Genomic DNA, 23281 nt, shown 5'->3' with positions numbered 1-23281 from the left:
ATGTTTGGTATTACAGGCACTTCCTTTTAATGATCCAATTCTCTAATGAGTCATGAAGTCATCACTTGCAGATGAGTTTTCTCAACTTCAAGGAGAACTTCTGTTCCTCTGAGGAAAAGTGAGTCCTTACTGACCATAAATTTCAATATAGAGGCATTTTTGTCTGCGAAACTTGTTTTTTAACGTTTGGTTTAGATTTGTTTACTGTCATACTATCACAAATCAGCACATGTTCTCTGAATCCAAGTGTAGTTTCCTCAGGCATTGCACTACCTTCTTTGAAGCTGTGATTTTATTTTTTTTTTCTGAGACGGCATTAATTTCTACTGATGTTTTGCTTAATCCCAACTAAGAAAATAATTGGCAAAATCTTTTGAAATGTCTGGATTTCTCCCCTAGGTTTGTCATCCCCTGTTAAAATATTAAGGTGAGAGAAGAGTATTTTACAGGGAGGCTTACGGAACTAATTCAGTTAATATTGGTGGTGAAAGAGCAAGGTCTCAGTCTCAAAGAGGAAAGGAATGTTCTTCTAATGGAAGTTAAGTCATGTAAGGAAGACATTGTCCAGCACCAAGCTTGTCCCTGTGGAAGTGCATCTCTGGTGTTTTGCATTAACCTCTCAGTAGAGAGGAGAGCGCTCCAAGTCACCGATTCAGACTTGCAATATCAGCCTTTTTCAGGTATGAAAGCGTCTCTTTTAATGCCATGTTTGGGATTGCTACTCAAGTGATAATTTAAACTTACAGGTGAGTAAATTTTCTAACATAGCATAAATATAAGCGCCTCTAAAAAGCTCTACCTATTTTTCCCAGCAGGAATTCAGAAAGTGTTTGAATTTCTGATGGGGGGGGATAATGCTAAGATATTATAGCTATTAAACATAGGTCTAAAGGAATATGCTGGGTGACTGAGTTAAGTCCTCATTTCTTTCAAGATGTGTGTAATTGGTTTGGTAAACTACTTGAGCTCCGTCTTCTATAGCAGGCAGATCACAGTGCTGTTTCTTCTGTGCAAATGTAAATGTGAGGTCCTTCTGCTATTATACGGAGTCATTTAACTGTTCCTTGTTCATACAAACCTTACAGCCATTGCATCAAATGGATGCTTTTGCCAGGGATAAAGATGGGAGTGTTTCTGGAGTTAAGTATTTCAAACTAATATTTTAGTAAGTGCTTTTGAAAGTAGTTGCTGGGGAAGAGAAGGGTTATGCGAACTTGGCTGTAGGAGTGCAGTAGCGTGGTCCTTGCCTGCCAGTGTCACAGGTTTGGCATCTGTCACAGCTGGAGGCTGTGTGGATGTCCCAGTGGCCAGATGCTGGCTTCCCTGCAGGTCAAAATTCCAACATGAGTAGGGAGCTGCATTCCCACTTGCTCTGAATTTGAAGGTTTAAGAATGATTAGCCTAGTGTAAATGATGTGGGTAGGTAGTGTTTAACTGATTATTAAGGTAAAAGATGCTGATTATTCCTGTTCCTTCTGGTGAAATTATGGCAGGTAGGGAATCTGTGATTCTGCTTGGCAGCACTGTTAGAAAAAGTAAAACATCTCTTAATGTGAAGGTACTAAATAGCAGGTCAAGCATAGCAGTTAATGGTTGATATGATGATGTGTGTATGAAAATACACATTTTCTTTATACACGGTATGTTTTAAAATCTGTGGTTCTTTTTAATTTGTCCTTTGCTCAGAGGGTGTTACAGGAATGAGAGGCTTATGGTTTACAGTGACTCCTTTCTTGCTTCATGCCGCCTCTGTGCTGGAGCTAATGCTCAGAGATGAAATTGAGAGCAGTTTCCCTGTCAATGCATTTGCTGATGTTCATAGGACAGGGTTTGTTACAGGCTCCTGACCAGAAGGTGTCAGAGGAGTTCTTCTGTTTCTCTGACGCTGCAGGCTTCTCCCGGCAAAGCTAAGCACATTGAACCCGCAGCACTCAGACAGCTGTGTCACAGAATCACAGAATCACTAGTTTGGAAAAGATCCACAGAATCATCAAGTCCAACCATTCCCATCAACCATTAAACCATGCCCCTCAGCACCTCATCCACCCATCTTTTGAACACCTCCAGGGATGGTGACTCAACCACTTCCCTGGGCAGCCTGTTCCAGTGCCCAATGACCCTTTCTGTGAAAATTTTTTTTTCTGATGTCCAGCCTGAACCTCCCCTGGTGGAGTTTGAGGCCATTCCCTCTCGTCCTGTCCCCTGTCACTTGGGAGAAGAGGTCTCCCCTCAGCCTCCTCTTCTCAAGGCTAAACAACCCCAGTTCCCTCAGCTGCTCCTCGTAAGTCTTGTTCTCCACCCCCCTCACCAGCTTCGTTGCCCTTCTCCGGACACACTCCAGAGCTGCAACATCCTTCTTGTAGTGAGGGGCCCCAAGAAGACATGCAATAGAGCATCTAAATTCTTGGTCTATATCTGATGTATGGTACAAATGGAAGGGGTTGTTTTCATTTTGGGACACGCAGTGTGAATAAAAATTACAGCATAGCACTGACCATAAGGTACAGGGAGGAACAAGGAGATGCAGTGGCTCTTTGGGACTGTGGGCAGGAGGTGGGCGTGAGGGATGAGAGGGCAGTGTTGTCAGTGCTGTGGCAGACATGAGCCTGGGCTGCGGCTGTAGGTGGAGGTGCAGCGCTGTGAGATCTTGTCATGCTGAAGGTGAGGGGGCCAGGGCTTGCCCACAACTTAGTTCCAGTAGCCCCAGCCTCGCATTTCAGTGCAAACCCGCTCTCACTGTAATCTGCCAGGGGGAACGGTTGAAAGTGTCCATGGATGTTCCGTGCTGTGTTCGTTGTTAGCAGAACACTCTTGTCACTGGAGGGGGAACCACTTTGGCTTGGGAACTGCTGCAGCTGAGCTTCTTGGAGCTTCTTGGGGCACAAGTAGTATTCTGCTCCATCCCAATGCTAAATAGAGAGGAGGGGGAAGCCAGGAGGAAGAATTCGATTAATACCTGGCTCCGAGCCTGGTGCGAGGAGAGGGGCTTTGGTTTTTTTGATCATGGGGGGGCTCACGCACCCCCAGGCTTTCTCGCTAAGGGCGGGACACATGGGTCTCCTAGGGGGGCTAAAGCCCTTGCCAGAAACCTAGCCAAGCTCATAAATCGAGCTTTAAACTAGATGTGAAGGGGGAGGGGGTTGAGCCCAGGCTAGACAGGAATGAGCCTGGATGTGGGGAATTGGTGATTGGGAGAGGGTGCGCGGGCGAGGACCACCAGTACCTCACCGCACAAAAAGTGGGGGAGAACACACCTCGGGCTGTTAAGGGAGATGCAGGCACTCTGGTGTCAACTGATCCAGTTACCAGGCAGTTGGGAATGAACCCTGTTCCCTCTAGGAGGGCTGAAGGCTCGGCAGCTCAGCTGAAGTGCATTTACACCAATGCACGCAGCATGGGAAATAAGAAGGAAGAGCTGGTAGCTGTCGTAGGGCAAGGGGCCTATGATGTCGTTGCCATCACGGAAACGTGGTGGGACGACTCATATAACTGGAGTACGGCTATGGTGGGGTATAAGCTTTTCAGGCGGGACAGGAAGGGTAGGAGAGGAGGTGGAGTAGCCCTCTTTGTAAGGGAGGACTTGGACATCACTGAGATGGATTGTGGAGATGAGGAGGTTGAGTGCCTGTGGGTCAAAATCAGAGGAGCCCACCAGAAGGTAGATTTTGTGATGGGAGTCTGTTACAGACCACCCAACCAAGGAGAAGCAGCTGATGAGCTCTTCTATAAACAGCTGGGGTCAATCTCTAGATCAATGCCTCTGGTTCTGGTGGGAGACTTCAATCTGCCTGATATCTGCTGGGTGTACAACACAGCAGAAAGGAAGCAGTCTAGGAGGTTCCTGGAGTGCGTGGGAGATAACTTCCTTGCACAGTTGGTGAATGAACCAACCAGGGAAGGTGCCCTCCTGGACCTCCTGTTGGTGAACAGAGAAGGCCTTGTAGGGGATGTGGCGGTAGGTGGACGCCTAGGACTAAGCGACCATGAGATTATAAAATTTTCTGTTCTAGGTGAAGTGAAGAGGGTGGTTAGCAAGACGGTAACATTAAATTTCCAGAGGGCAGACTTTGATCTCTTCAGCAGGCTGGTTGGTGAAGTCTCATGGGAGACAGTACTCAAGGGCAAGGGAGCCCAGGAGGGCTGGGAGCTCTTCAAAGGGGTGGTCCTAGCAGCTCAGGAGAAAGCCATCCCCGTGGTCCGGAAAAAAAGCCGGCAGGGGAGAAAGCCAGCTTGGTTGAATAGAGAGATCTTGAGGGATATCAAGAAGAAAAGAAATGTTTATGGCCTCTGGAAGAAGGGACAGGCCTCTTGGGTGGACTACAGGAGGGAAGTGAGATTGTGTAGGGAAAAAATCAGAAGGGCTAAGGCTCAGCTAGAAATCGGATTGGCCAAGTCAGTGAAAGATAACAAAAAATCTTTCTACAAATATATAAATAATAAAAGGCGGACTAGGGAGACCATACAGTCCCTATTGGACACAGAAGGGACAACAGTAACAGGGGATGAGGAAAAGGCTGAGGTACTTAATGCCTTCTTTGCCTCAGTCTTTAGTCGTGAGGAGGGTCGTTCCGCCTGTGTACAAACCCAGGAGCTAGAGGAGCATAATGAGGCTCCCGTGATCCAAGAGGAGGTGGTCAGAGACTTGCTAGCCCGACTGGACAGTCACAAGTCTATGGGGCCGGACGGGATTCACCCTAGGGTACTGAAGGAGCTGGCGGATGTGCTGGCCAAACCCCTTTCCATCATCTTCCAACAGTCCTGGAAGACTGGGGAAGTCCCACTGGACTGGAGGCTGGCTGATGTTGTGCCCATCTACAAAAAGGGCCGCAGGGAGGACCCAGGAAACTACAGGCCTGTCAGTCTGACCTCAGTGCCAGGGAAAGTCATGGAACAGGTGATCTTGAGTGCTATCATGAAGCACATGCAAGAGAACCGGGTGATCAGGCCCAGTCAACGTGGGTTCACAAAAGGCAGGTCTTGCCAGACTAACCTGATCGCCTTCTATGACAAAGTGACCCGGCTACTGGATGAGGGAAAGGCTGTGGATGTGGTCTTCCTGGACTTCAGCAAAGCCTTTGACACAGTTTCTCACAGCGTTCTGCTTGAGAAACTGTCAGCCTCTGGGCTGGACAGGCGCACACTCTCCTGGGTGGAAAACTGGTTGGCTGGCCGGGCCCAGAGAGTGGTGGTAAATGGTGTGAAATCCAGCTGGAGGCCAGTGACAAGTGGGGTTCCCCAGGGCTCAGTGCTGGGTCCAGCCCTGTTCAATGTCTTCATCAATGACCTGGATGAAGGCATCGAATGCACCCTTAGCAAGTTTGCGGACGACACTAAGCTGGGTGGAAGTGTCGATCTGCTGGAGGGTCGGGAGGCTCTGCAAAGGGATCTGAACAGGCTGGACCGCTGGGCAGAGTCCAATGGCATGAGGTTTAACAAGGCCAAATGCCGGGTCCTTCACTTGGGGCACAACAACCCTATGCAGTGCTACAGACTGGGAGAAGTCTGTCTAGAAAGCTGCCTGGAGGAGAGGGACCTGGGTGTGTTGGTTGACAGCCGACTGAATATGAGCCAGCAGTGTGCCCAGGTGGCCAAGAAGGCCAATGGCATCTTGGCTTGTATCAGAAACGGCGTGACCAGCAGGTCCAGGGAGGTTATCCTCCCTCTGTACTCGGCACTGGTGAGACCGCTCCTCGAATCCTGTGTTCAGTTCTGGGCCCCTCACCACAAGAAGGATGTTGAGGCTCTGGAACGAGTCCAGAGAAGAGCAACAAAGCTGGTGAAAGGGCTGGAGAACAGGCCTTATGAGGAGCGGCTGAGAGAGCTGGGGTTGTTTAGCCTGGAGAAGAGGAGGCTGAGGGGTGACCTCATTGCTCTCTACAACTACCTGAAAGGACGTTGTAGAGAGGAGGGTGCTGGCCTCTTCTCCCACGTGACAGGGGACAGGACAAGAGGGAATGGCCTCAAGCTCCGCCAGGGGAGGTTTAGGCTAGACGTTAGGAAAAATTCTTTACAGAAAGGGTCATTGGGCACTGGAACAGGCTGCCCAGGGAGGTGGTTGATTCACCTTCCCTGGAGGTGTTTAAGGCACGGGTGGACGAGGTGCTGAGGGATATGGTTTAGTGTTTGGTAGGAACGGTTGGACTCGGTGATCCGGTGGGTCTATTCCAACCTGGTTATTCTGTGATTCTGTGATTCTGTGATCTGTGTGTGCCATGTGTAGCCATGGCAGCATCTGGAAAGGGCAGGTACGTGTATTTCTGAAAGACAGAGGGATGGAATTGCAGCTGTGGTTCGTTAATATCATTGTGCCCAAAATAAATGGTGCTTCAAAAGTATCCCCTCTCCGTTGTAACCGAGTGGTTGCCTGCATGTGTTCCTGCCGCCTTGGTGTGTTCCAGCAGGATACAATAAATTAATGAGACTTTAATTGCAGGGTTGGGAAGATAAAAAAGTCTGGAAGATGTTGATGTTCTTGATAGTTGCTTCTTTTACAAGAGACAATTCAGTATTCCATGTGGGTGGATCATGGCACAGAGGACCATTGAAGGACAGCTGAAGTCCTTCAATGTTTTGGAGCTGGTTCATCAGCAAGGGAGGGCTGGCCCTGCTCTTCCTCGCCTTCTCAGTTCAGTTGTGCTGCAGCCTTGAGAGGAACCGCTGTGATGCAGAGGCAAAACAGGAGTGGGGAAGGATGATGATATCTCCTGTATCAGAGTCAAGCTGGAGGCCACTGAAATGCACCCTTTGGAGCTTTCCTGTCATTTGTGCTGAGAGAATGGAAATGTGGATGGATATTTGAGCAACTAATCTGGCGAGGGGGCTGGAGAACAGGCCTTATGAGGAGCGGCTGAGAGAGCTGGGCTTGTTTAGCCTGGAGAAGAGGAGGCTGAGGGGAGACCTCATTGCTCTCTCCAACTACCTGAAAGGAAGAGAGGAGGGTGCTGGCCTCTTCTCCCAAGTGACAGGGGACAGGATGAGACAGAATGGCCTCAAGCTGCACCAGGGGAGGTTTAAGGTTGGACATTAGGAAAAAATTTTCACGGAAAGGGTCATTGGGCACTGGCAGAGGCTGCCCAGGGAGGGGGTTGAGTCACCTTCCCTGGAGGTGTTTAGAAGATGGGTGGATGAGGTGCTGAGGGGCATGGTTTGGTGATTGACGGGAATGGTTGGACTCAACGATCCGGTGGGTCTTTTCCAGCGCGGTGATTCTATGAGTCTATGATTTGAAACAATCGAGCATCCTCTCATCTCCCACTGTGTTTTTAAGTTCACAGGCGTGTATTGTATCCAAAGGCCTTCTTCATCCTTCCCTTCTCCTTGCCTTTCTCTTCCTTTACCCTGGCAGCTCGCTGGTACTGCAGGGGAAGAGCCCGTTGCAGCGTCTCCTGCCAGCTCGGGGTCGGCGTCACAGGCGGCCGCCGCCGGGGGGTTGGGGGGCGGCCCTGGCAACCCCGCCCCTCCCCGCTGTGTCCTAGCGACGCTCGGGACGCGGCCAATAGCGCCGCTGGGAGCCGCCGCGATGGGAGCTCCGCAGACGGGGTGAGTGGAGCGGGGGCCGGGCCGTGCTTGCCCGGTTCTGTCGGGACGCGGAGCGAGAGCCTGGGGGGGAAGGAGGGTGGGGGTGCAGCCGGGGGCTGGCTCCGCGTAGAGCCGCGCCGCTCCGAGCCTTGGGAACTCGGGGACCGCCGTGTCGCTGCGTCCAGCGCGGGGGGGATGCGCCGCCTGTCCCCTCACAACGAAAGCGCCGGCCAAGACCCCGAGAATTCGTTGTATCCCCTCCGTCCGTGAAGGGGCTGGCGGCAGGTGTGCCCCTCCTCGGTGTCTGGCTTCGCAGCCGCGGGCTGGAACGTTCAGAGCATCCACACGGCCCCGAGGCGGCACGAATTACAGATCCTGAGGACCTGTGCACGTCCCCGTCTCTGTAACGTGATTTGGCACGTCCTGTATGCTGAGCGATGCTCTGGGTAAAGAACCGACCGAGTCCCTTGCTCCCGGCCGTGTCACAAAGCGGTAGCAGAACAAGAGCCTTTTGGCTCCCGTTTCCATGCCAAGTTGTGCTCAAGATTGGAACCTGTAGAAAGATTTGCTTGTATAAAAGCCTTTGGAAAAAAGTGTGTTTCTTTTATGCAGAAATATATAGGACTCCAAACAAAATACTTAAAACCTTATTCTTGGAAGATTGTTTCCCTCTAGTTACCGTGAAAGGCACTTTTGGAGTCGGGATGATAGTTTGTTAGAACAGTTTTGGGGAAACAGTTCTGCCGTGGCTGATGGCATTTATTTCACAGATGTATTGAGGAATAGCTCCAATCTCTACCTTACAGGGAAAACACTGGAAATTGCAGAGCTGTGACTTGCAAAGACCTTGCTGAAGTGGAGAGGCCACCACATGTGGGGTTTGCCTCTGCTCCTCACTCTGGGAGCCGTTCAATAGTGCTAGCTTAGTACAGCAGTCAAATGAGCCACAGGATCACAAAATAATTCACTCTGCAAAAGACAAGGAAGATCTCTTGTCTGGTCTGCTCATGGGGTCAGCTGACATCAGACCAAGTTGCTTCATTCAGACTGACCCCTGCTCCGGCTGCGCAGCCTCTCCTCCTTCAGCCTCTCCTCCCAGGGCGTGTGCTCCAGCTCCACCATCCTGGTGGCCTCCTTGAGCTCACTTCAGTGCATCCACGGCTCCTGTGCACTAGGGCCCAAACCTGGATGCAGCCACGCACATGGGGTCTAGTGGGTGACACGGAAAGGGGACAATCGCTTCCCTCCTGCCAGCTGTGCTCCTCTTATTTCAGCTCAGGATGCTGCTGGCCGTCCTCGCTGCCCGGTGCTGTGGCTGACTCACCTCATCCAGCTTGTGTCCCCAGGACTGGCTGATCCTTTCCAGTAGAGCTACGTCCAGCCTGTCTGTCTCCAGCTTGTGCTGTTTGTAGCACAGGGTTGTTCGTTCCTGGGTGTAGGACTTTCACCTGGCCATGTTAAACTTCCTAAGGGTCCTGTGTAGCCTTTGGGCAGTGCTGGGCGAGCCACTGTCTGTGTTCCAGAGCTTCGTGACTGCCTTTGGGTGCAGGCAGAGTAAGCTCATTTCTGTCTGCTTGTTAGATCTCTGGCTGCCTTTGAGGTCATTGACCATGCCCTGGGGCAAAGTATTCATAAAATAAAGTAATTTTCACGGAGTATCTGGCCAAAGAATCTTCAGTGGTTTGGCCATGAAATAGTTCAGGTTAGGCAAAGAATAAAGAGAGCCGCTTGAAGCTTTTGAAACAAAAGTGAAAGGTGAATGTAGCCTGTGTGTCCATGAGGCAAACAACTGGTAGTCTCATTGAGATCAGCTGGCCAAGGCTGGAGGGGACGTGCAACTATTTAAGCAGAGATGCAGTGTGGTTTGGAGAGACTGTGACCTTCCCCTTCCTTGTTATCACCTGAGGAAGATTGTACCTGGGCTTCAGGGTTTTGTGAGCTTGAAATAATGCAATTAATTATCATTAGACTGCACAGCCCCATCCAGATTTCAAGTCATCTACTGACTTCAATGAAGTTTGGTTCAGTAGCTGGGTTCCAGCGTGGCTTCTTATTCTTATAAGCACAGCAGCAGAGGTTGAAATCAAAAAACACAGAAGCCAGAGCTGTGCCTCAAGTCCAAAGGTGGTGCAGCTGAGGGTCTGCCAGTGACCCAGCTGCACAGCAGCAGCTCCCCATATTTTGAAAAGGGCCACGGCCTAAGGCTGTAGTTGGAAAAGTCAGTTCGCAAGTGTTACAACCCTGCCACCCTACAAAGCAAGATCCTCTTTTTGCGGAGACTGGGGATTGTTTTCCTGGCTTTTCATCTTCTGGTCCTCTTTCACAGAGAGAGGAATCCAAGTGCAGTGTAGTCACTGGCCGTATTCACTTGGCTCAAGCTTGGAGGCACCAAACGGAACAAGCATTTATGTTGAGTTGTGTGGCAATGCCAGCAGTTGTCTTCTAAATGCCTGTACTGGTGGGTTGATGGCAAAATCCCATCCTCTGTGATGGAACTATGCCGTCTTTGGAATCTTAGGCCCACATGTGCCTGTTGGGCTATTCCCAGCTAAAATTCACAATGTCCTGACCTTCAGGACTTCATGTCATATTCCAGTCCTGCAGAAAATCACTTTGCCACCATCTGCTTTCCTCTGTGGAGACCCTGACGGCATTGTTTTTTGAAATGGGATGTACTTAACGGTGGCTGAAGAGTTTCCTTAGGGAGGGTATTGCAGGCAGTGGCCAGGTGTCTGGAAAGTCTCCTGGGAGGAGTCTTTGCTCCCAAATGGAACATGTTGGGCAGGGGCCTTGCCTTGTGGGGTTCTTAACTGACAGTCTGTGTTTGAATTTGTTCTGTCTGGAGGCTGGCTGAGCCTTTCTTGTTTATGTCCCCAGCAGAAGCAATGCCAGATCCATTAGCTTGTTAAAGCGAGGAATGGTCTCCGTTAGGGCAGGACTCTTTGCTTGATTGAAGGAGCAACGAACTCCAGTGATCATGTAAAACATGGGAGCTGTAATTCCCTGTGACTCTACCGATCAATAACTAGAGCTTTGATGCTCTCTTAGATTATTTCTTTGGTGAACGGTCACTGATTTAATTGCACTGTAAATTATTAACTGTGAACATGTGCTTTACAAAACTGATGCTGGATGCCTACTGTGACTTAGTCCTTTCAAATGAATAAGAGCGGTTTTAAAGATCCTTTTGATACACAGCACAAGCTCTGCACGCAGTGCGTTGCGCTGTAAGCAGATCAAAACCAGATACTGTTAATAAATAGTAATGGTAATGATAATGCAATGAAAATCTGGTATAATACAGAGTTCTAAGTGGACACTTCCTTAATTTACTAAAATCCTAGTCACTGGCTCTGGTGTATTTTTTGTTTTGTGTACTTAGTCATCTGCACAGCTGGACTCCCTGCCACTGCAGACGTAATTCCTTCTGCGGGGCTTTGGGCTGATAATTGGTTTACTTTGGCCCTCAATACATTCTTTTAAAGCAGAACAAATTGTGGCTTTTTTGGTTTGTGCCTCCGTTCTGTGTGTTGATTTGTGTCCTTGTACTTGGCTTTATTAATTTATTACTTTTGGGAGAAAAGCAGAGTTGTCTCTAGCAACAGCAGTTTGTTTTCATGAACAGGCAGTTAAGGTGTTACCTAGGAGCGCAGATGGTACCGAAGGGTGAGTGAGCACCTGGCATGCTGCTGGTCTCAAAGGGTGGGAGGTCAAGATGCCCACATAAAGCAGAGACAGACCTGGGAATGGGATGCATCTGCCTCCCAGGGTCCCCTCCTTGTGCCAGCGGGTGGGGAACTCCCTTCATGTACTAAGTTCTTCAGGGTGTCCAGAGAGAACATGTGCTCCATGCGCATGATGGTATTTGGTAGACTTCTTTGGTGCCTGGGGGAAGGAAGTTACCTGGTTTGGTAACTCGCCCTGGCTGCCCTTGGGCTGGGAATTGCACCTGCACCTCATCCTCTGGAGTGCCGAGTCGGTCTAACTCTTTGGTGTCAGTGGGATACTCCAGGGGGACTTGGGACAGGTGTCAGCATGGCCCGCTCCGGCTGCACTTGCCTAAAGTCTGACAGGGGAGGATGAACCAGTCAGTCAGCATGAGCAGAAACTGGGCAGCAGCTGCTAGTGGGCACAGACTTGCAGGGCTAGATGCTGCTTCTGCACACAGTTTGAACCCAAGCTTGAGCCAGTGCCCGGGTGTTCAGTGAGGCTCTGCTTGTGCTGCTCTTCTAGGCAACTGAGGCATTCACCTGGGCAGAGAGCTTGGGTGTCTCTGGGAAGTCAGGCTCTGCCAAAGCCTAGTGGATGCCCTTCCATTCTTTCCAGTGGTTTCCTGGGTTTTGTTTCAGGCCCAAAACATTTCCTCGTTTTCCCCAATACTCTCTGAACTTTGAGTTTAATTCAGCATTTTTAAAGACCAGCCTGTTCATAATTTAAATGAGAAAACGTGTGCAGAGTTGTCTTTGAAACTAAAGTTGCTGTGTCACCGTACTCAGGTGGGAATTGTGTTTTGACTAGTTACATGGTCCATGAAATATTAGATGGAAGGGAGTAAATGAAGAGAAGTTGGATTGAGTTTCTCCTCTGCCTCTGTATGCAACTGCCAGGGCGTACTGTAAGTCAACATTTAGCATAATTGATGTAATCTGGTGGTTTCAAATGCAAATGGTTTTAAAAAGTAATGTAGAACAGTTGCTATAGTGCCGGTATTTGATCAACGTGCATAACAAGGTAAGCTAAATTGTTTGTTTAAAGTTTAATTTATTGTTGGTAGGCTACTTGGGCGATTATTGTGAAACCCCAGATAAAATTCCTGTAAATTCATGATCTCCTTGCTTTTTTTAAATTTTTTTTTAATCAAATTGTTCTTTCTTCCCCTGAACATGCTGTTGTGTGTGGTGCCCTGGCCTAATAATAGACATTTTTCATGAATCGTCCCATTGAAAGACAGGCAAGAGAGGTACAGTGGCATTTAAATTTAAAGCCAAAGAAAACCAGAGAGATCAATCTCTTGTTGTGTAATTAAAATATTTCCTGCCCAGAGAGCCTGAAGGTCAGGCTGAACACTATGCAATGTGTGGCTGAGTGTGTGCATTTAACAACGTGAATGGATCTAGACTATTAAAAACTTCAGCTGACTGAAATGTATTTCGTTGTTTGTCCTCTTTCCAGAGGGTGACGTACGATGAGGTTGTGCTAAGAACTCTTAAAAAAGGTATCTGCTAGTTACGGATGCTTCTGGTTTTGTGTTTAACTCTCATATCTTGGGTTCAATTTTTTGAAGCTCTGATCTTTGGCAGCTAGGAAGTTGTAGCTCTGTTGGCATTCCAGAGGTGCAAGGCATTTCTTGTGTGGAGCAGGGGAGGGCCTTACTCTGACAATCTACATGATCAGGGTCTCTATGTTTGTTGATTTGGCGGATTTTCACCAATAAAGAGAAGAGAGATGCAGTTTGTTCACTTTGGATTGCTCAGTGTATGCATTAAAGACAATCCTGAGTATTTTAGCATGGGAACTGGAAAATACTCGAGAGGTTCTTGCATTTCATATTGGACCCATGTTTATTGCTCCAAATACAGAAAAGGACTTTTGCATAACATGAGGGGTCTTTTGAGGGGCAAAGATTGGCAGCTGGTAGTGTAGCCCAGCCACGCTGGCCGCTACGACTGCCTAGTCCCAGGACTCTTTTAGACTGAGCAGCCCTTCAGAGCCGTTGTGCTACTGGCTAGTCAGTCTCGTTAAAATCTTGAGAGCATGGTGTGGCAAAAGCCTTGGGTCCTTGGCTCTGAGCTGTGCAGGCTGGTACCGAACTGAGCGATGGGTTGCCCGGTGTCTGTGCTTTCTAACCCAGGAAGACCTGGGTTCTCAAGAGAGATCCTTCATCACTTGCCTCTTTTCTGACACCTGGGTCTGGAGGGGGACTTTCTTCGGTCCTGCCAGTGCAAAGCGTGCTCTCCACAGAAAGGCCGAGGTGGTGAAGAGGTGGTAGCTGGCTGAGTGCTGGAGCAATAGTGATGGGATTCCTGCAGACACAGGAGTCTGCTTGCTGCCCCAACTTTGGCACAAACTCTTTGCTTTCCTGCAGAGCGTGTTTGGATTTTATTGAGTTTGAGGAAATAGGCTACACAGAGCAGATCTGCTGATTTTTGGTAAAAGGTAATAAAGTAAATGTAAAAATGTAAAAATGTAAAAATGTAACACAGTAACTGTATTTAGAGAGCAAAATTGTTCTCATCAATGCAAGTTGCACTTCAAACTATAGCCATGTGGGGCCAGCCAGCAAAACCGTAATGCCGTACCGTAGGCTTCCTGGCCTGTATATACCATGGAAGTTATGAATCTTGCCCTGCACAAGTTTTGTGCAATTGAATTTATCAATATGTTTGTGGGATAAACATTCTTGTCTGTCTGTTTAAATAATAGCCTGGAGTCACTGTTGTGTTCACATAAATGCTCCCTGAAATGGTTTAGGATGGTTCCTAATGTTGCTGTTGTAGATTGGTTTTCCTGAGTTGTTTGTGAGTTCTATTTGTGTAAAGGCCAAATGGAGAAATGCTTTTTGAGGCAGGCTTTTTTGTTCATGAGCAAATTAGTGGTTAGCCAGACAACATTGTAACAGATACGTAGCTGAATCCCAATTGAGAAAATTGTTCAAAACAGAAGGTTATATTTAAGCCTATTTTTTGACATCTGCAATTGAAGCAACCTAGTTTTCTGTATAGGTGTTCGAAGTGGCAAATTTGATGTACACTCCCTCTGATGGAGGGAACATTAAAGAAGGGGAAATAGCTGTTAAAATAAAAGGTTGGAAATGTGGATACAGAAGGAGGCTTCGGCTAAAAAACAAATAAATAGTCCCTTCATCAGAGCAGAATTTGCATCCAAGTTAATAACATGTCTGCTAACTTTCAAGGCAGTGAAAATAATAGGGAAACAGTGTTCTGTCTTGAAAATATATTTTGGTGCTAGCAGTTTCTGTTAACCTGAGTAGATGGAAGAAAGCAATTTTTTTGGTGTTAGAGACCAGACAATAATGGCTCAGAGCTGGCTATGAAGACTGCAGGAAAATTCTTTTGTAGAGATAAAGTTGTATAAGTGATCTGTCTGGAGCTGGGATCTGGATTAGGTGGCTTCTGAAGATCCCTCCCAAGCCAAGTTATTATTATAGGTCTTTGCGCAAGCTGCCAGAAGCTCTATCACTGCCATGCCTACCACGAGTTGGGAGGCGGGAGGAGGAAGGGGAGCATGAGGTGCATGGTAGGGCAGTGCAGTGGTGCAGGAGTTATGGGACATCCCCCTCCCTGGAGATGTACCATATACTGCACTTCTGACAAAGCCCATGGCTGGGTAGCAAGGGAGCTGGAGTCCATGCCAGTAATCCAGCTCCAGATGTTGTATGATATGGTGATGGCCTGGTGAAGGTCACCTGAGGAGGCTGTTGCGAGAGTCGGTCTTGGAGGAGACTTTCAGAGCTGGGCTTTCTTGGACCCTGTGCCTCAGTGGTGGGATGCTGGTCAATGCTGAACTGCTGTATCTTACGTAGAAGTCAGTTGTTTCTGATAGGAACATTCCACAGACAGTAAGATCTTGCTTTTACATAGTCTGATTAGCATTTATCTGACAAAATGTTGGGCTTGATTCATCAAGATAGCATTTTGTGCAGCAAACTATTGGGTAAGTATGTATAACTTAAGCTGTAATAATTTGACTATCAAAGGGATTATATGCATCTATATTGATTTTATTTCAGATTTATTGGAACCTACAATAGCCTTACAGACAAACACCTGGTTGGATATTTCAGCAATGCCAGGATAAGACGACATCTTGTGAGATCAGGACTGGTGAGACTGAAAAGTTTCCTTTTCTGAGAAAAAAAAAGAGGAGAGTTCTTTGTTTCCTCTAATAGTGGACAAATCAAACCACTAATGGATTTGTTGTTTGTTTGTTAGAGGTATGTGTTGGTGAGGAGTTGACCAGCTAGCCAAATGTGAAATCATGCTGTGCCAGATCACAGCCATGCGATCACACTGAGACTGAGGGCAGGTTTGTTTAATCCAGGCATTTTCTGCTGCATTATTACCTACCGTAGGTCATCTAGATAACAGAATCACAAGGTTGGAAAAGACCCACAGGATCGTTGAGTCCAACCGTTCCCATCAGTCACTAAACCATGCCCCTCAGCACCTCATCCAGCCGTCTTTTAAACACCTCCAGGGATGGTGACTCAACAACCTCCCTGGGCAGCCTGTTCCAGTGCCCAATGACCCTTTCCATGAAAAAAATTTTTGATGTGCAGCCTGAACCTCCCCTAGCGGAGCTTGAGGCCATTCTGTCTCATCCTGTCCCCTGTCACTTGGGAGAAGAGGCCATCACCCTCCTCTCTACAACCTCCTTTCAGGTAGTTGTAGAGAGCAATGAGGTCTCCCCTCAGCCTCCTCTTCTCCAGGCTAAACAACCCCAGCTCTCTCAGCCACTCCTCGTTAAGTCTTGTTCTCCAGCCCCTTCACCAGCTTCGTTGCTCTTCTCTGGACTCGTTGCAGAGCCTCAACATCCTTCTTGTGGTGAGGGGCCCAGAACTGAACACAGGATTCGAGGAGCGGTCTCACCAGTGCCGAATACAGAGGGAGAATAACCTCCCTGGACCTGCTGGTCACACCGTTTCGTCCTAAGGCTGCATTACTGAAATCCGAATGACAGAAAGCCAGAGCTCGGAGCTTAGTTCTGTGTGCTAAGCAGTTTTGAAGACAGTAGTTGCAGCTGAGGAAATGCTTCACCTGACACTGAGCGTGTTTCAGGATGACAAGGTCCAAGGGCCACCTGGGGCTCTCAAAGTGCTGCCATGGGGGCTGCTGGTGAACGATGATTCCACACAAGAAGGAATGTGCTAAGAGTCAGTATGGAGGCCATACTCCATGGAATATCAAGCTTATGCTTCCACTGCAGCTTCTGTAATGCAGCAGTCATAATGCCTGTCTGCCTGAAACTGCGAAGAGTGGCTGACATGGATTGATGATGTATCTAAACATTGGAGAGCTTTGGCTTAGCCCTGAGCTTCTGCTCAGTAAATGCATTTCCAGTAAGAAGTTACATGTGGCACTGTATTACTGTACTGTTCTGGTGATGTGAGAATGCTTGTCAATCTGCTTGCATTTCACATCCAGGCAGAAGAAGATCTTTCATGGAGGTGTTTTGATAAATTTAGAATGTTTTATGTTTTTTGGTCTGTATTTCTTTTTGCTTACTGGATTTTTTCTCTGCAAGATCTTTCAGTTTGCAAATATACAGACTCATATTGATTCTCTTGGTTTTTTTTTTAAACTGTGAGATCTAAGCATCTTTGACTCTATTAGCAGTTTAAATAGCTTCAATGTTATTTTTCAAAAGTGTTTAATGGAAAACTGAAGGATTTGGTAAAGGTGAATGTGCTGAATATTTTAAAAAATACCTATGCACTCCTAGGTGTGATGCTGGTTAGCACAGGCAGATGCAACCCTCACACAGTGGGAAGGCGAGTGTTTAATTACCCTTCACTGACTTGGGCGATGGCCCGTGAAGAGTAAGGGTGAGCCCTCAGTTGTTAGAAAACGTGACTGCTTCTCTCCTGCTCTTGTTTGGCTGGTGGGCTCCATGCAGTCAAAGAAACTACAGTTTTGTGCTGGGAAGGTGAGCTCCAGCACCACGACAGAAAGCAGAGGTGCTACTCTGTTTGAAAACATACTTTAGTCTGTTTTCTGTTCTTTTTAGTCACTTTATATTTGATTACCACAGATCTCAAGGAGTGGAAGAATAATACCTGATAAAGAATACTGGCAAAATGTTCGGAGGAAGGATCGGCAAAGATACGCAGAGGAGTGCCTGGCTCAGGCCATGTTTCAGAAGATCCTTGATATGGAGGTATGCATTTACTAGGGATCTGTAAGCCTTTTCAAATACTTCCCAGCAGACAGACAGTGGCTATTATCTCATACCAGTCTGTTTTCTGTAGCTGTGCCCTCATGCTCTCCTGAAAATGTATCTCCTGCTGGGAAGAGGGACAATCTTTGTACTTGGCGTCCCCCACATGGAACCTCCACTGGCCTCTAGCTGTTAAACCATACTGCCATTAGAACAGACACTATCTTGGCTCACTTAATGCATGCTGGCAGTTGTCAGATTCTGGGGTGATAGTCACAGGCTAGTTTGCTTTAAAAATTCTAATAAAACCAAAATAATTTGAACATGGTTATATATGTTACCTGAGTACAAGATTTGGTCACATTCCCACTACGTATCAAGAGTGCAGCTGGTCCCTACAACTTTACAAATGCTCAGTTGTTCCCTTTCTGATATTAATACACATGGATGTAATGCAAATGGATTGAGTCAGTAGTAGTTTCATAGCTGGGCAAAATGAGGATAATGGCCAGGGAGCAGGTGAGTGATAAGCAGAACAGAAGCAAATGCTCTTACATTCACTGACATCTCATAATGTCTGTTAATGAGATTTCTTTCTCTGATATTGATAGCGTTATCACGAGCTGGAAATGAAAAGGAAACTTGAAAATTCTGTGAAGAAGGTGAGGGTGCAGAAAATCAAGGTAAGGCTTGAACGCTATTGAGTACTGATGGGACTTGCTAGTTTTGCCCTGTGCTAAATAACAGCCCTGAGTCAGGCCAACGATTCATTGAATCAAGCATCCTGTCTCTGTGGGTTATGGAAAAAGTACAAGGAACAAGCAAGTAGAGGATGATCCTGCCCCAGGTTACCTCTTCTAGCTCTATCGAATGGCTCAGGAGCTCCCATTCATAAACATGATTCCCTTTGAATCAACTTATTATTTTGGTTCTGCAGTATTCTTAGTTGTGGAATTTAATTGCAAGTTGAATAAAATGGTACTTGCTTGAATTTCTGCACAATAATTACTGTATCTGCTGTCTGATAATTCTGTTTGATGCTCCATTGTTCTCATTATGAACAAAATTAATAACTATTCCCCTTTTCCAAGACATTTGTGATTTTACATGCGTTTTTCATATTCCTTCTCATTTTCCCAAGCTGAAGACCCTCAGTCTGTTTTCAGTCGTTTGCCTCTCCTCACGATGTTTATCTGAACCAGCATGTAACTAATGAAAAGAGTTTGGTGTTGTGTGGGTAGAGCTTGATGCTGTAGTTGTTACAGTAGTGGAAATCCCAGAGAAGTCAATGGTTCTCCCTATGAAGTCACTTGGACGCGTATGGGAAAAGTTGTCATTTTGGCTGACATGTCCTCAACATCCTATCTCTTCGTTAGAGCCTGCATTGAGAAGCATGCGCTGAGAAGCTAGCTGCTTCTTTGAGCAGTTAAAGAACAGTTTTGAATCTTTTTAGTTTTAATAATGCGTTTGTGAGCAATTAATCAGGTAAAGAAAGGAGGAGATTTTAATGAAAACCACTGCTCACTATGATAATTGCAGAAGCATTACTTACTGACTGAACTCCTGCTGGTAGAAAGTTGCCACTGTGTAAGCAGTGACCAAGGCACCCTATTAAGGGATTCTGGAGTTGGGTACTTTTGGAACATAAAGCAAAACTGCTTCCTTCAGTGAGAAGTGTAAAGGAGACGCCTGCAGATATACGATCTGTGTCTTTGCTGTGATGCCACGCTAGGACACAGGAACCTGTCTGCAATTAGTATTGTAATTTAATTCTCCCTTCATACATTCAGTGAAATTGGTTGAGTAGCTAATCTGAAAGGAAAGGAGAAAACCTGATGACTGGGCAAGGGAGGATAAGAAGTGTAGCTATCTATGTCCAGGAGGGTAATCAGCCCAGTGTGGAGCTCTTGAGAAGAAAAGGCAGGGAGGGGCACTGTCAGAGCAAGGAAATGGCAGATGCACTCAGATTTTGAAAAGAGAAAGGCCTTCGACTAAATCAAGAAATGGGAGATCTACAGAAATAGGCAGAGGAATTGAACTTGGGGAGATGTGCAGCTGTAGAAGGGTGCAGGGGAATCAATCAGAGACTGGAACAAGTCTTTTCCCTCATCTCTCTCTCATTCCTTAAGCAGGTGTTCAATTGGATCTGGGCAATTTGGTTATCATAGCTGTCTGATGAAAGACAGAGGGAAGGCAAGCTCAGACATTGCTGTTAAGGATATTTAGCACCTCAGAGACATACATTTCTATTCTTTTAGGTGGAAAAATCCAGAAAATCAGTGGAAGATGCTAGCTCTGTGTACACCCCACATCCACAACTCGGTCCACGAAATCATTATAGGCACCATCCTTTTGTGGTGGGAGAACCATCTGGTCAGTCACAACTGGTGAGTTTCACCAAATGCTCTATACGCTATAATGTAAGCATGCACAGCCAAAAGTGTGTACGTACACCTATGACATCTATGCCTAGTGTAAAGCAATGATCACCCTGATTGTTCTACCTGAAGGCTTCGTCTTGCCCGACTCGAGGCTGATTTCCTTTTTGCAGGATTGTGTAGTTAAAAAGAAATCTCCAGAAGCTGAGGTTGCAAGAGTGTCAAATCAGAACCTAGAGAAAAATGGCTTTGCTTTGTGATAAATCTACTTTAATATTTCCTTTTTGTGTGCCTCGTCACCCAAGGCTAGGCTGGTATCCTTACCATAAGTATTGTCAATGAATACTGTGGCTGCAGACAAGCTTACACATGTTATAAAACCCTGAAAGCAAGGGAGGATTTTTAGAGAACAGAGTTGAAGGGGCGAAGTAAGACTAAAGTTCATTCCAGAAGGCCATGCTTTGGAGTGCTGGCTCAGAAATTTCTTACTCTGTTGATGGGAAGAGAAGGAATGTTAATATACTGTTGAAAAAGAATGATACTGAAGTCCAAGGTCAACTATATAGCACAGTTTTATCTGGTTCTCCATTTCTATAATGATAGTTGGTGCGGACTGAAGAAAGTTGTTCAGTCCTGAATGACCTTCTCCTCTCCATCCCATACAGAGGGCACGTAGGGCTGTAGTTGATGATCATGGTGAACATCCTTCTCGTCAACACCAAGCCAAGGAGTTTGCCTTTTCCAAGATGGTGACTTAACTCAGTTAAACAGGTTTTTTTTTTTTGTGGGGGGAGGTGTTTAACATTTCAATGCGGTATTCTGAAGAGTATACAAGGAAAAGATAAAATAAAAAGTCAGAAAAGTGTTCAGCATTGAACAGTTGTGCTTTTGTGGTGTAGTGTCTGAATGTCCATGTGGTGAAGGCACCGAAACAGCATGCTGCTACAGTTCCTTTCAGTTCATTACATTTGCTTCAAGGCTGCACTGTGAGGAGACAGTAGCAAAAACTATATTTGTGGCCAAGAATTCTTTTGGATGCTCCAGTTTGTGGATACTCAGTTAGCGATGCCTAAAGTGGTCTGGCTCTTTGGAGGCAGTCCAGGAAATTTTGTTTCCCCAGGATACCTGAGAGTCACTCATCACTTCCAAATATATTGATCAGTGCTATTTTTTATTTTAAGAGTCTACTCTGCACTGGAAGTGATCCACTGAGATTTTGTAGCTGTTTTCTTTTTCCTTTTTAGACCTCTTGGCTACCAAATACAGCTCCAGGAAATACGCTACAACCTCTTCGCCTCCCGCCAGTTTGTATCTCTGCTGCCATAGGGTCTGCGCCGAAGGCTTCAAGCTGTAAACAAAAGCACCACACACTTGAGCCTGATCAGCAGTTTGCCAGTGGGGTGAGGCTGGATTTCATTCTGGAGGTAATGCAGATTCATGGAGAGTTTTATAATAGTGCTTTAGTACTGCAGTTCGCAGAACTGCATACTGCAGGCAACACGCCTTCCAAATATTTATCAGCTTTTATTTAAATGCTCCTTTTTGATCTCTGTTTAATTTTCAAGACATTGTCTTAGTGGTCTAATGCCCAGTTTTTCATCACAGCCCGGAAAAATGTGGTGACTTGTCTTTTATAGTCTAAAATCTCTCTATGTGCAAATTTTTCTACCTCTACATAGGTTTTCCTTTATGTAGAGAGGGAAGCAGCCATCTGGGTAAGATCAAGAACTCAGGAATATTTTCACACAGTCTTACAAGATTTCATCTTCATCTACAGCTGAAAAGTAGCAAAAACCATCTTTCTTTTTTTACCATTACTACTGCTAAATCACACTAGCGGGTTCAGAGAATGAGAGCTTTTTGGTGTAGCCAAGCATGATCTTAATATGCATTCAGTTACTCTCAGGTGAGATTTGGAGTTGTCTTCTCTTCTAGGAAAAGCATTATGTAATTGACTGTATGATAGGAGTTCCATGGGAATGGAGGATGTTGGATCTGTGGCCACTGACAGGCAGGAAATGCATGAATAACTTTGTGCTGCTGTGCATTTGTTCCATATTATGATGGTCATGATCTTCCCTCCAAGAATTTGCTGACACTTTCTATGTCTTCTATAATTATGGGTGATTTGCATTGTTTCTTTAATGCTCACAACAGACAAAACAGCTAAATCAGTCATAAAGCATGAAGATGATGCAGAACTCGGATCCAGAGCACGCAATGTTTGCAGAATTTATTCTCTAGAGATGTTTTGCTTTTCAGGGCCTTGGTCCTCTGTTTGCAATTCATTCAGAAGGAGGACTAAACCTCTGCTACAAAGGCAAAGAAGCGTTTTGAACAACTTCTTGTATAATTGGTGCCAAATAGTGTTACTGTTGGAAGATTCTGGCTGACTGCTTTGGAATTTGCTTGCCATCGGAAAGAATGCAGCAGTGCTGTGGGGTTGTGCAGTATTGTGCCTGCCTGGAAGCAGAACTCTGCATGGTTACGAGTAGTATGTGTTTAACAATGATGTTGTCTAGATCTCTAAGGGCCACATTTTCAAGCCGCCTGTCCGTTGCTTTGCAAATTAAACCGAAGAGGTTTAGCGTATAAATGTTTTCATAAACGTAATGGCAAGCACCAAGTGAGGAAATTGTTCGAGAGGCATGAGTGTTACTAATTGTAAAGAGCAGTCAAACCATGAGTAGTTCAATATGCTTGGTAGCTATTTTTTGTGTCACCTACTTAACCTGGTTAACATGTTTTTGCAGGGGGAGAGGAGTGAGTTAACACTTATGAATTCAGTGGAACACGTAACTGGTATATCCCCGTATCAACTCCCAGTCATCAATCATATGATACCAGTGCCACCTCCCGCTCTGCAAAAGGGAGACAAGAGTGTAAATGCAGTGAGAGCAGTGAGAACTAGGATGCTGAGAGGCAGATTATTCCATCCCACCACTGCAGCAAATGACAGAGGGCAGCTTTTACCAAAGGTGAGTTATTCCTGTCTGCTTCTCTGTTTATTGTTACGTTACTTTCCCTGTGGGTGTATTTGCCTAAAGCTGAAAGATGTGGCTATCTAGTTTGCATAAAAATTCCCTGAATTTTTGAAAGAAAAAAAAATTATAACTATTAAAATACATAGCTGCCACCCTTTTCTCTGTATACTAAAACATTGGGTGTTTTTCATCAGCTGGGGCTAAAAAGGTGCTTGAACAAAAAGGCGTAGGAACTCTTACTCATGGCCTTCTGTCTTCGTCAATCCTTCTGTCTTAGTCAAGATCCTGCCTCTGACTGTATCTGGTGCCAGAACTTCAGCAGGATGGGGGAAATGCTGTGAGTGTGTGAAAACTTCTTCTGTTACACTCCAGCCAGTCTTGACTGCTGCAAGGAAATTGTAGGAACCCAGGACTGGGAGAGACAATCAAACTTGGTCCCTGCCATTCTGGGAAATTCAATTTCTAGCGACTATCCACTTCTGACTGCTGCTGAGCACTGCATTC

General features: G+C 46.3%; 1 long non-coding RNA gene across 1 annotated transcript; it reads left to right on the top strand.

Moving 5' to 3' along the window:
- The first annotated feature begins 21 nt into the window (after positions 1 to 21).
- LOC138723208 (uncharacterized) lies at positions 22 to 17348 on the top strand. Its single transcript, XR_011337828.1, has 3 exons — positions 22 to 118; positions 15269 to 15362; positions 17290 to 17348. It is a non-coding gene; the product is annotated as an uncharacterized lncRNA (long non-coding RNA).
- The last annotated feature ends 5933 nt before the right edge of the window (positions 17349 to 23281 follow it).

Source organism: Phaenicophaeus curvirostris, chromosome 8 (genome assembly GCF_032191515.1).
Source record: "Phaenicophaeus curvirostris isolate KB17595 chromosome 8, BPBGC_Pcur_1.0, whole genome shotgun sequence".
NCBI lineage: Eukaryota > Metazoa > Chordata > Aves > Cuculiformes > Cuculidae > Phaenicophaeus > Phaenicophaeus curvirostris.
This window is presented reverse-complemented; position numbering and strand designations above follow the sequence as displayed.